This window comes from Sinocyclocheilus anshuiensis, unplaced genomic scaffold, assembly GCF_001515605.1.
Source record: "Sinocyclocheilus anshuiensis isolate Anshui unplaced genomic scaffold, SAMN03320099.WGS_v1.1 scaffold7, whole genome shotgun sequence".
NCBI lineage: Eukaryota > Metazoa > Chordata > Actinopteri > Cypriniformes > Cyprinidae > Sinocyclocheilus > Sinocyclocheilus anshuiensis.
Window position 1 is genome coordinate 552,741 of NW_015549582.1, and position 12,226 is coordinate 564,966.

The window sequence follows — 12,226 nt, forward strand, 5'->3', positions numbered from 1 at the left end:
TATATATAATTTTTTTTACGTATTTAATTTATGAATATTTTGTCAAGTCACAATCTTCTTTTTTCCTAAGCGCTGCAGTGTTGTTTGAGATAGAGCATGAACTCTCAAGTAATTCATTGGTGGCCTAATTAGTGTCAGTATTGTTTTAAAGTGGGTAATTGTGTTTACTGCTGTTGGTCTAATTTGAGCCTTACTCTCAGATGCTGTGTTTTTTCCACCCTTAAAGTTAAACTGTCAAGTTAATAAAATGCTGTGGTGAACCTGCCGGAGCTCTTTGTGTAGAGACAGCCTCTATGCAAAGAGTCTAATTACGTGCCCCTATTAGAGCTTATCAAGCTGAACCACATTATATCCAGAGAGGAGGAGAGGACCCGTTTCGTTAAAAGAGCACAGTCATGCTTATAATGGGGTTTTAGAAGACAAACCAGAATCTTTATATAAAGATAAACAGGGTTTCTTTACATGCTTTTTATGTCTTTTAAAAGCAAGAGATTATCATTTGTCATATATCATATGATTTTTTCTATTTTGTATGAAAGCTGCATGCATGAGCCAGAAATTATTTGCTCAATATGTCTGCAGCATCTCTCACATTGATTTAGGCCTTCAGCTTGACTGTTTTCACTAGAGGGACGGTTGTCAGAGGTCCCTCGGTGCCCAACCTAATATCTTCAACACTTGCAGTGGAGTGGAAGACGTGTATTACAGACATGTCAGAGTGATGGTACCAGTGGGACCACTTGGGTTTTTGTTGTCTGAGATTACTTGGCTAGAGCGGCTCTTGCTCTCCGGTCGGGGGTCATTTTATGGATTGATCATGGTTACCTCTTTATTACAAACACACAGTGTGTTTGTTTTTTACAAAATGTTAATTGATAGATAATGTTGAATTCTTGTGGACATTCTGATGGCACCCATTCACTGCAGAGGATCTACTGGTGAGCAAGTGATGTAATGCCTCAGGGTGAGTACATTTTCAGCAAATTTTCATTTTAGGGTCAACTATTAGATTTATAATGGCTTTATAATAACTGGAGTTTTATAATGTTTTTTTTTTTTTTTATTTATGAGTAAAATAAAGCCTATGGTAAACATGACAATACTTTGATGTTTTGTTCTACAATGTAAACTGCGCACACCCATACTGAAAACTTGAATTTTGAAGCCGTTTTTGAAAATGTATGTTTCTAATACATAACTAGATAAGACAGTTTGGGGTGTGAGTGTGTGCAGTTTATGTTGTAGAACAAAACGTCAAAGTATTTTTAAGTTATGTTTATCACAGGCTTTATTACTCATAAATGGAAAAACCCATTATAAAAGCCTATAGGAAGATCTTGAAGGAACCAAAGTAGTCTTCTGGGTTCTGATGTCACATACACCACTCTATATCGATTTTGTCCATCTGGAATTAACTGGATTGTTGTTTGCTGATAGCTGTGGAAGTAATTGTCCCACCACTGAGTCAGTGCACATCAGAGAAGAGATGTTGTTGTGAGGGGGAAGGGACGTTAATGTTTTTGAATAAAAAAATAATGATGTGCACAGATAAATTATTTATAACAAACACTGAAATTATAAAAAAAAAAAACACCAAATGTCCAATTTCATGGTGACTTGCACAAAGCAGATACCCCTTGGAACCCGCTCACTGTCTTATAGAAAGTCTAAAGAGTTTCAAAATAACCAAATTAGAAATCGGAGTGTCTACCTGGTCTTTACCTGGTCACATCAAATGTGTTTGGGTTATGTTCCATATTGGACTCTTAGTGCGGAATATTCATGATGAATCCAGGCAGGAGCATGGGTGCAAGGCAGGGCGATAGATTTGGTTCATCAGCCAAGCACTTTATCTCACAGTGGGAAAAAACGCAGAGCGATCCTCTCCGTATCGCAGGTTCGCATATCAGAAAGAGACAGCCATGTGGAAAATAAAACAGGGAAATCAGTCCAAAGGTCTTCAGGTCAGGGATGTGCTGAGAGTCATATCAACTGGTCAGACCGCTCAGGGAGGAGACCACAGCACTTTGGTGTTTTAGACAAATAGAGTGATTTGGACAGTGAGGCTTCGGTGTACCAGAGGAGGTGATGAATCATACCGAACCCGGGACACATTCATCTGAAGGTGCAGTCTGTTTCCTCAGGCTGGAAAGCTTTGAATGACTGATCTCAGATCTAGGCTGATTACCAGCAGGGTCTATCACAGTGAGCACATGGTGAACATTTAGGTGTTTAAATCATATTTCATCTGCCACATACAGGCCTTTAGTTCTGATACAAAGATGGATGGACGAAAGGTGAAAAACTCATCCAATGCTATCCAGAAGACCTATCCTATGAAATCAGCCTGAAAATGTTATTTAATCAATCTTTGTGGATTGTTGGTTCATCAGACTGTAGAAATTGTTTGTTCTCTATTCAAGATTCAAGATTGTTATTAATAAAAAACAGATACACAAGACATCAGTTTATTTGACGATGATCTTGAGATATTTATCAAGGACAACATAATAAAGTAATAAACATGTCATAACAAATAATTGATTTATATTAATAGATTAAAGTAATAGGAATAGTTCACCCAAAAAATAAAATTTGCTTACCTTCAGGCCATTCAGAATGTAGATGAGTTTGTTTCTTAATCAGAACACTTACATCACACCAATGGAACCACTGCAGTGAATGGGTGCCATCAGAATGAGAGACCAAACATCTTATAAAAGCATTACAATAATCCACAGGTAATCCAGATGACTCCAGTCCATGAACATTGTGTGAAGTGAAAATATGCGTGTTTGTAAGAAACAAAAATATTACTAAGGAGCTTTAACTTTAAACACTTCCTCACTTCTTGACAAAATAATAACATTTCCTCCAGTAAAAAAATGTCCATCCACTGTTGTACTCTCACATCAAAATCCATCGACATATTTGTTTAGAACTGTTTTGGAAGGTTTTGCTTGTAAACGGTGCTTGACCTGTGCATATTCAGATGAGACAACTTTTTTCACTGGAGAAACCAATATTATAAGTACTCATTTAAAGTTAAAAATGTCTTGATGGATTTGGGTTGTTTACAAACACACAGCTTTTCACTTTATAAGATATTAATTGATGGACTGGAGTCGTGTGTATTACTGTGGATTATTGTGATGTTTTTATTTGTTGTTTGAACTCTCATTCTGACGGCACCCATTCACTGCAGAGGATCAAGTGATGTAGTGATAAATCCAATGAAGAAACAAACTCTACATCTACAATCTATCTTGTATGGCCGGATGGTGAGTACATTTTCAGTTGATTTTAATTTTGGGGTGAACTGTCCCTTTAACTAATGGCAATGTACTGTGCTCTTGCATTCAAATGTCTTTTTATATAATGTTGTTTTTCTGTTGTATATAATTTGTATTGTTTATAATGTCTTAAACCTACTTAAATTAAGATCAATTAATCTCTGTCTGTTATGTAACTGTCTTTTAATAGAAAAAATAAATATATGTGCAGTGTTAATTTTAATATTTATCACAGCTTTCTAAAATCATACAATATCACAGCTTTGTCCTCTGTCACCTACCGCTTATAATCCATAAAAAGATGTGTGCCTGCTGAGCCGTCTATCAAAATCTAGAAGTCTTTTAATTCTCACTTTTGAGGATCCTACTGTGTTGTCATATGTCACCGTCCAGAGTGAGAAAATCTTAGTCACCAAATAAATATAACCTGCAAAATCATATAAAGCTGCAGAGTCTTTGCACACCATATATTATATATCTATATGAGAATATTTTTGAGGTTTCTAGAAATTTGGTGGGATTTGCAATGATGCCTAAAAATATTTAGTATACTGATCATGTTTGGAAAATAAAACAGATCACTGTACTCATCTCACTGTATTTAAAAAAAATTTTTTTTTTCTTGTGTGCAAACAGTGTGGTTTATAAGGTATCCGTGTTGTAATGAACAGTGACATTTCTAGCTGTGAAAAGAGTCACAGTACAAATGCCAACCAAGAAATCAATAAAAGATGCCTTGTAGGTCATCTAGTCATCTAAGACTGTGGATGCTCCTCATGTGGTTACATGCACATTCAATAAATATGGTACACTTTGGTGTCTCGTGACTTTTTTATAGCACGAAAGTCACAAATCCAATGTGTATTGCTATGAGAATGATTAGAAATGTTATTAACTGAATAAAATTAACCTAACATGAAAAGAAGCTAGATTAAAAAAAATAAATAATAGTTTATCCAAAAATAAAATCATTTACTCACCCTCATGTCTTTTTAAACCTCTAAGAAAGACTTTTGTTTTAAACTGTAACACAAAATAAGTTGTTCTGCTGAATGTGAGTTTTGGTAACAGGGTTGCAAAAATGACAAAACACATAAAAAATGAATAGAAAATGCAATAGCTCATATAATATTTAGTTTGACTTCTTGAGGCTCACCATGTGAAGGTTAAGTACATTCTTTCACTGAGTATTATTTATTTGTGTTAGTATTAGTGTTATGTTACAATGGAAGCTATCATTTCTATTAGGCTACTAGTAGGCCTATTACTATATATGACATATAGGCCTATAGTAATTAGTATTGAAAACATTAGTAGCTTAATAAAACTGACCCAGTTGTAAAAAAAAAAAAAAAAAAAAAACCCCGGAAAAATTGATTATTGTTATGGCATCATGAAAATGCATCTGCCTGCTTTGTATACGCTGCAAAAATGAATTTCTTGCATTTTGCGTTTACTCTACAAATATCTAAAACATTCTTAAATTAAGATACATTTGCTTGTATCACAAAATGACTTAATATATTAAGTCTTGTTTTCTGAAAAATGTATCAAAGTTATGCGTGTGGGGTCAGAAAAATAACTTTTAATTCAAAAGGAAAACAAGACCCCACTGGCGGATATTTTGTCTTGTTTTAAAGGGGTCATATGATGTTGCTAAAAAGAACATTATTTTGTGTATTTGGTGTAATGCAATGAGTTTACGCGGTTTAAGGTTAAGAAAATATGTTATTTTCCATATACAGTACATTATTGTTGCTCTTCTTTCTGAAACATGTCAATTCTAACAAAGCTCATCATTCTGAAAAGGGAGGTGTGCTCTGATTGGCCAGCTATCCAGTGCGTTGTGATTGGCCGAATACCTCAAGCGTGTGACGGAAATGTTACGCCCCTTTCCATACTGTGATGCAGTGTGCGACCAGCGCCGGTGATGCGCGACGAGACAAAACCAGTAAAACCAATATAAACGAGGCATTTGTTGCATCCAGTGGGGACATAATTACTGATTATAATGACTTACACTGTCTTTTTACGCGTTGCGTTGTGTATCGTGCTGCATAAACATAAAACCATGTCTGCATTTGTGATCGGAGAAACGACAAACAACAAGCCCTACTCTACACTGCTCAAAACTCGCGTTTGAATCGTCAGTGGCAAATTCGTTAAATATAAAAACATACTTACAGGCTGTGAGTCAGAAGTGCCAGACTGTCCTTGCAAAGTTGGAATTGCCCCACTTTACAGAAACAGACACTGGCATTGTAGGCTATACTCTCCCAGGAAACAGTCCTTGTCCTCCATAAAATGCGCATCTGAATATTTGGGTTGAACTGTTCCGGAACAGTGTTGTAAATACAACTTAACCTCTGATTTCTAGTTGTGTCCTCTTTTGGAAGGCCAAACAAAGTAGTTTCGCTTTCACAACGAAACACACCACGTCTCCACGACATGGCGGCGGCAGTTTCACTTTCACAACGAAACGCACAGTGTCTCCACAGCATGGCGGAGGCGGCAGCAACAATACTACAGGGAGAATAAAAGTTACACCTTCTTTCTTTGCGTGAACATTTGGGCGGCATTATGCAAATCTTCCCACATCGTGACATAGACATGTGGGGGCGTGTTAGAATGAGCCGTTTTAGGTAGGCGTGGCTGACTCTTAACTTTTATAAAGAATATCTCTTTGGATTTGAGACTTTAGTCTTTGCAACTTTACAGATCTTCTTTATGCACCAAGAGCTTGTAACTCTCCAAAGAGAAAGGAAAAATTGAAATCACATCATATGACCCCTTTAAGCAAAACCTCACTAAATTTTGAAACTTTTTTTCAGAAAACAAGTTAAGTAATCTTGTTTCTCAAGTAAATGTATCTTGATTTATGGGGATAGTTAACACAAAATAAAAAAATCGTTCCAAACCTGTATGAATTTATTTCAGTTGTTGAACACAAAATAAGTTATTTTGAATAATTTTGGTAACCAAACCAATGGTAGTCATTGACTTCCATAGTATGGAAAAAAAAAATACTATGGAAGTCAATGGCTACCGTCAACTGATTGGTTACCAACATTTCTTCAAAATATCTTCTCTTGTGTTTGGCAGAGTAACTCTGTTTTGGAACAAGTGCAGTGTGAGTAAATGATGACAGAATTTTCAGTTTTGGGTGAGCTATCCCTTTAAGCATGTTTAGATATTTGTATCTAAAAAAAAGGACAAAAATACTGAGTAAGAAAATTATTTTTTTTTGCAGTGTATATTTTCTAAATTATTGCATTGCATTATGTTGTATTGATACATCATAATTTTTTCTCCTTAAGGACACTCCTTAGTGGAAATCAGAGTTCGGGCTCTTAAAAATGTCATAAGCAAACTGGATCATGGTCTCATCACCATTCCTGATCTGGTCCAAGAAAAGATGCTGTGTGTCTTCCTTCTGGAATGGTTTAATTTTCCGGAGGTTCCAGTGCAGGAGGAAGTTCTGGAGTTGATCAGCATGCTGTCCAAGGTAATTATAATGCACGGAAAGTATGTAAAATGATTTGAGTGTCTTTATACTGCCAGGCTGCATTTATGGCGCTTTTCCACTGCGTGGTACGACTCGGCTCGGTACGGCTCAGTACGGTACGGCACGGCTCGGTTCGGCTCGGTTTGCGTTTCCACTGCAGTTTAGTATCGCTTTAGAGTGGGCGGGATTATTCACATGTCATTATAGTTGCGCCGCCTCTACTGCCGCGACTCCTAAAAAACTTTTTCATTCCGCGTCGCCCCATCAAGCTCTCACTGGATCCGCTCCTCTGCTATCAATGAGAGCAACGTCTGTACTTCCTCAACAGGGGGAACAGCCACTTTTTGGTTGTTAAAAAAAGGTGCGCTCGTTCAAAACAGTTGCATTCGATCCTTCGCTGGCTGTGCTGATTTAAATCTAGCGGTTCTTTTGTGTTTGTGTCGCAAGTTCAGTGACGCAGGTAGTGACGATTCTCTCCGGCCAATCGTGATCAGCAGAGTTTACACGTCACATTTTGGTAACGGTACGGTTCGCTTGGAACCCCAACCGAAGTGGTACTAAAAAAAGTACCAGGTACCAGGTACTGTACCCAGTGGAAAACCCCCCAAAAGTGAACCGTACCGAGCCGTACCGTGCCGTACCATGCAGTAGAAAAGCGCCATTAGTGAGATGTTCTCAATGACAGGAAGTGATGTTTTAATGGGCCTCACTGCAGTGGCACTATTCATTACCAATCAGATCATGAGGGGAAAAAAAGTGCAAGCGGATGTCAGTATCCACAGAAGGAACCAGGCAGATTATAGGCAGATTGTACTAGATGGCATGTTTTGAGTAGTATCTAATTTTGGGTTCCGTACCATGTCAAAGCACACAACCGGAGCCCAAATGCTACGGGAGGTAGGGGCTGTCGAATTCCTAACACAGCTCTCACCTAATGTGGTTCCTCGCCTCCGAACTATCATAGACGGCATCTTCGATCAGCTCTTCCACCTCCCAGAGGCCCTGCCTAGATGTCCACCCACCAACTCCTACAAGCCACACTGTGTTCCCTCGCTGCAGACAGGTATAAAAACATTACATTGAAATTATATCCGTCTGTTCTGCAGATTACTGTAGATATCAATGTCATTATAACCAATGTCAAGGTTGCCACATAGTCCGGTTTGAATAGCTGTCTGACAGCAGCTCTGGAATGAACATGAGTAGACTGTCTGATTCAAGGCAGAGGGGAGCATGAAAGTGCTACAGCTGCTTTTGTGTTCTCAGAAGACAACTCGTCAGCTAGGGGATATTTCCAGTGCAGTAAACCCAAGCAGACAGATGCTCCCACCCCCAGAGTATCATGTAGGTGACATCAACATCAAATTACTTTTTGTTAACTAACTTTCAGGGAGAACTTAAACTCATTAAATCTGTAAAATGGATCACTCTGGAATGTGTGTGTTAAATAATCTAATATCAGCACTGATAAGAATTGTCAGGACTCAAGTATTTTTTTTTTCTTCTGGCAAGGTTGGGGCAGTAGTGCAGATTTGCATGCTAATATCTTTATTTATTTAGTTAAAAAAAATTTATGAATTTTTTAAAAGATTTTATTAGTGGTTTAGCATTTCAGCAATTTTTATGTCTGTCAAAAAGATATACATTTATATTATTTATATGAAAATTTTATATACAACAATGTTTTGAAATGAGCATCTTATGCTCACCAAGGCTGCATTTATTTGATCAAAAATTCAGTTAAAAAATGTAATTAATTCATGAGCTGAATTTTCAGCAGCCATTACTCCAGATTTCAGAATCACATGATCCTTCAGAAATCATTTTAATATGCTGATTTGGTGCTGATGAAACGTTGAAAATAGTGCTGCTTAATATTTTTGTGGAAATCATGATGCATTTTTAGAAAAGTTAACAAGAACAGCATTTATTTAATACATCATTATTTAATAAATAATTATTAAATGCAACCTTTCAAAATAAATCTTACTGACCCCAAACTTTTAAAGGGGTCATGAACTGCCTTTTTTTTATTATCTTGTACTGTTATCTGAGGTCCACTTATAATTTTTAGATTTTTACATCAAAAGAAACACATCATAATTTAGAAGTAATAGGCTATTTTCTATCTTGTTTTGACCCCCTCATCGGAAAGCTCTGTTTGAATAGGCGTGGTGGAAGTAAACGCCCATGTTTGGCTAACAGTTGTGTATGTTTGACAGCCTACATCCTTCATAGATGGCCGCTGCTGTGATTTAGGTTAAAAACGCATAAATACTCGGTACGTATCAAACGATCTGTAATAACAGACAAAGCAAAAATGACCACGTAATAAAAACAGTTACTTTTTTTTTTTTTTTACATTTACTCACACTTGTGTGGTGTGACATTACTGTCGGATCCAATATAGTCACACAGCATTGTCTTTTAGTTTCAATCTTTCTGGAAATCCTGCGTCGAATTGTGCCTTGTTTGTAAACGAGTCTGCGGTAAAATAAAGTGATCAAGGGATCAGAAGGAAGGCAATGGAAAGTCTCTGTTCTTCCACAACTTGGCACTGCACAGCGTCTCGTTGTATTCGAAACCATCTTTATCGTTTGGTTTTTGTGTAGACCTGCGTTTGCCTCTCTCGGCCTACATGCAGCACGAATCGGTGGGCGGGGCTAAACAGGCAGTGATGTAGCAGCAGGCATTGATCTACTTCTGCGGAGGCGGGGTTTAACCACACTATTACGTCATAGAGCGGCACATTCCACAACCTGTCCTTCTGGCAGATTGGCTTCAATATAAGCTGTTTTTAGAGAAAGTTTTGAGTTCTGAAACTTACAAGATGTTTTTATAGTAAGATCAAGATCAAGGGAATTTTGATTTCTTAGTTCATGACCCCTTTAAAGTTTGAACAGAAGTGTATTACAGTAGTGTTTAATTAGGCATTTAATTTTATTTACAATAAAAGGAAGTTGTTAAAGAAATTAATTTATAATTTTAAACCTTCCTAACTGATGCTCTAACTGATTATTCTTACGATTCTGTCAAAATCCAATCTGTTATCTAGTTATATAATGTTGCTGACATATTTATGTATATTTAAAAACATTTACTGTATGTTCACCACATTACAGAAACCAAATGTTTTCGTTTGCCATGCATAAGAACACATGTGCATGATCAACAGGCTTGAAGTATTTAACCCAAAACTCACTCACCCTCATGTTGTTCCTAAAATAATGACTGAATTTTCATATTAATATATTAGCATATCAACATATTGTTGATATTATTGCCTTTGTTTGAAGTCTCGACACTAAAGTCTTTAAGATCTTTATATTCTTTTATTTCTTTACCCTGCAGTCAGTACTTCTGTAAGATGCTTGAAGTTCTGTGTTTTTCCATGGCTGTCCTTGAACACAACAGATCGTCATATATTGTCATCAAATGAAAGGTATTTGTACCCTCTGCTTGGTGTAATTTTACCACTGTTGCTATCTGATATATGTCTTACAGCCAAAATGACCTGTCGCTTGTTCAATCTATAGTTCCCTTAAAAGCGACAATCACAATTTAGTATGAACCACCTGCGAGCTGCTTCGTGACGTCATCATGCAAGACTTCCATGCTGAAATATTCCTGCAAAGGCCAAGTACAGTTCAAGTAAGATTTAAATTTCATTTCTGTCATTTGTTTTAACCCCTGATGGGAGCTTCATAAGTTGAGTGACGGTGATGAAAGTGATATTGTGGGCTCTGTAATCCCCATTCCATTCTATAATTGAATGTCACAGAATCTGATTGGCTATACAATAAGTTCAAGTCCGGAAAGTATTAGAATGACAGAGGCAAATCGTGCCTTATGTCTAGGACTGTACCGTGGTGATTATCTGGCAAGCTGACACTAGCCGTTTTAGTACAAGAATTTAAAACCAAGCGACAAGCATTGCTGTATTTCTGTCAAAAATGTGTTGGCAAGGATTCATTTGAGATCCTCTTTCTGAGATATGTAGTCTCAGTGCCCTCAATGAAAATTATTTATCATTCTGTTGTGCAAGAATGAAGCATTTGACTTGTTTTGGAAGCATTCTCTTTGGTTCTTAATGCTCTTGATCTTTTGTGTAATTGTTTAAAAATTGAAGGTGCCACTGATTCTGACTCTGGAGTGATCAGTTCAATTAGGTTTATTGAATCAACCTGATTCATTGGCATTGCTTTAGTACCACTGGAGGGTTAGTGAATTTTAAATTGGTACAAATTACACAAGTTAAAAGTCAGTATCAGGTGGCCTTTTATTTAGTGCCTAATTGAATGTAGAATCACTTCTCTTAAACACTTGCACCATTTAGCTCAGCGATTGTGTTGTAATGTTATAATAATTGTAAACATGTTCTCGCAGGTTTACAAGACAACATCAACTTCTGTTTTCATATATTATACTGTTTTCATATACAAGACAACATCAACTTCTGTTTTCCCCTCTAGAGTCTGCTGTCACTTCTCGGTCTGAATGTTGATGATGGTGATGTCAGCTACCTGACGTTTCAGGCATTGGCCTGTCTGGAACAGCTTTGCAGGAACTTGAGGAGCCGCCTACATTTCTACAGAGATCCAAGTTTCTGCTCAGCCAAGCAAGGTACCAAACACCATCTATTATAAATGTTGCCTTGTTCTAATGTGGAGGTTCACTTATATTAGCTCATCTTTTTTTTTAGATTTTTGTTGCATTCTAAAAGTCAGAAAGTTAATTTATTATTTTTATTTATTTTATTTTTTTTACATGCATTGGCTTATTAACTATTACTATCAGTTGCATACACTACAGTTCAAAAGTTTTGGGTCGGTAAGGTTTTTAAAAATGTTTTAAATTAAAGTCTCTTCTGCTCTTCTTGTACAGTAAAAACAGTAATATTGAGATGTTATTATAATTTAAAATAAGTGTATTCTATTTTAATGTATTTTGCAATGTCATTTGCTCCTTTGATAGCAAATCTTAATTTAAATCATCATTACTTCAGTCTTCAGTGTCACACAATTCTTCAGAAATGATTCTAATTAGAGATGCACCGATTGCAATTTTCTTGGCCGATTCCGATTTCCGATTTCACACTTTTTGTTAGTGTGATCTGCCGATACTGATTTTTGCCGATTCCGATTTTCTTTCTAAGAACTATAATTGACAGCATATACAAACAAAAATCTACTTTTCTTCAATGCAAAGTTTTATTTTCATAAAAGAACAAGTAAAAAGTCAGTAATAAAATAAGAACACAAAAAATTGCAAACAACAGCACAAATAAATGCAATAGAATAAAGAGAGCTATGAAACTAAGTTTTTCAGGTTAAGCAAGTTTTTATTCAGGTAAGAAATACTACAGAAATTAAAGTAATCAAATGTAAAATAACAAATCCAGTGTTATTTTACATTTGATTACTTTAAT

The 12,226-nt window shown here is 36.4% G+C and overlaps 1 pseudogene; it reads left to right on the forward strand.

Moving 5' to 3' along the window:
* Positions 1-1,785: 1,785 nt before the first annotated feature.
* The window catches only part of LOC107657791 (rotatin-like), a 90,383-nt pseudogene continuing 79,942 nt past the window's right edge, over positions 1,786-12,226 (forward strand).